Genomic DNA, 2,399 nt, shown 5'->3' with positions numbered 1-2,399 from the left:
TTGAGTAAGGCACCTCCTTTCACATTGTTCCAGTTTACTCAGCTATAATAAAAACCAGTTGAGTACTCTTGCAACCTTTTCTCCTGGCACACACACCTACATATATACGCATATATGCATGGATGCACATACACACGAATATAATTAGATGGTTCTGATATTCGAGTATGAGAGAGAGGAATTAGATAGGGATTAGGAGTTAAAATGTAGATTTATAAGGTTATTGGGATTACCTAAGGGGTATTGTGGAAATGTACCATATGGTCATTTAGGCATTTGGATTTGTGGTAGAATTTGAATGTGTGAAGAAAGCGGTGGTTGCATGTGCTTAGTGCCTCATTATGTTTATTTAGCAGTGCTGGAGAGTTGTGCTTTAATATGGGGAGTGCCTCCTTCAGGTAAAGTTTGCAGGTTGAGCGTTGACTTCAGTAGGGAAGCCTTAAGTCCAGTATGGACCATGATAGAGTATAGGGTATATTTGTATTTTTGAGATGATGTATGTGGTTGGTGAGTGTTGTAGATTATTAACAAAAACAACTAAAACAGCTAACAACAACAGGCCTCACCACCCGCATACCTTCCCTAAAAATATAGATAGCACTCATTTATCTAAAAACTTAGATAGCACTACTCCCAGACCCTCTAAAAAAAGTGGTGGACGCTCTATTCTGTGGTACACACCCCCATTCTCACTTAACGTTAAGAACTTAGCTAAATCCTTCTTTAAAATACTAGACTCTAACTTCCCTCGACAACATAAATATCATTCTATCTTTAACCGATCCACCCTGAAACTATCTTATTCTACCTCACCCAACTTTGAATCTATTGTAGCAGCCTCTAATAAGCAAAAGCTCTCTCTTTACTATCAAAACTCACATAACTACAACTCTAGTCATATGAACACTAAACACACATACAGCTCCAGCAAAGACATCCTTACATTAGACCACAACCACAACCCAACCAATCCTACTGACACTGCCCGGAACACCACCACAATCTCTACCACCCTTACAAATAGTACAATTAATAACAATAGTAATAATAGCAATGATGGTAATGATAACGTTAATAATACTAATAATATAGAATTTTCTACCCCCTTCTATAACCTCTCCTCTGACGATATTACCTCCTCTATTACTGAACACAGTCCCCAAAATTCAGCTAATTGTAATTGCTGTCCTGGAACCATCAGCCCATTACAAACCCATTGCAGAAGATATAATGTAATTTACAAATGCACTGTCCTTAATCTATTACACAACTCTACAGCCATATACATAGGATCAACAAAAAATTTCAAGCAACGATATGCCACTCACCTCCATTCTCTTAGATACGATAAACATAATAAATCTACAACGCTTGCCAACCACATACATCATCTCAAAAATACCCCATACTCTATCATGGTCCATACTGGACTCAGGGCTTCCCTACCAAGGTCAAAGCTCAACCTGAAAATTTTGTCTGAAGGAGGCACTTCACATATTAAAGCACAACTCTCCAGCACTGCTAAATAAACATGATGAGGAACTAAGCACATGCAACCACTGCTTTCTTCACACATTCAAATTCTACCACAAATCCAAATGCCTAAACGACCATACAGTACATTTTCACAATACCCCTTAGGTAATCCCAATAACCTTATAAATCTACATTTTAACTCCTAATTCCTCACTCATACTCGAATATCAGAACCATCTAATTATATTCGTGTGTATCTGCATCCATGCATATATGCGTGCATGTTTGTGTGTGTGTGTATGCATGTATGTATGTATGTATGTATGCAAGGTATATATACCTATGTGTACAGGAGCGATAATACATACAGATATACGTATATATGGGTATGCATGTGTGCATATACATATGAGTACGAGTTGTATATGTAAATATTGACATGTATAAACATCTAATTAAATATATATATATACATGTCTAATGTATACATATGTATACATCTTCATATATATATTTTCTTCTATTATTAAGCACTGATCTGTCCAACTACCTAAATTCTTCCTTCCATACTACTACCTCCCTCTAAGCCTTAGACTCTATCACTACACAATTGACACTACTTTACTTTTTATACCTCTCTCTCTCTTTCGACCCCCATTCCTTCTATCTTTTTAGACTCTAATACCTTTCTCTCTCTATCACCCTTATCTCCCCATTCCTACTTTCAAATTTTCTTGACTGACCACTAACTGGTACACTTTCCCTTATCTCTATCCTTATTTTTCTTTTTTCTTTCTTTTCTTTATTCCTCTCTTCCTGTTTTTTTCCCTTCTTTTTTCTTCTCCTTCTTTTCTCTTTTTTTCTCTTTCTTTATCTTCATGTTTTCGATTTGACCTTACTAATACATTCCCTACTTTTAGGTC

This window comes from Octopus bimaculoides, chromosome 5, assembly GCF_001194135.2.
Source record: "Octopus bimaculoides isolate UCB-OBI-ISO-001 chromosome 5, ASM119413v2, whole genome shotgun sequence".
NCBI lineage: Eukaryota > Metazoa > Mollusca > Cephalopoda > Octopoda > Octopodidae > Octopus > Octopus bimaculoides.
Note: the sequence above shows the minus strand (reverse complement) of the source record.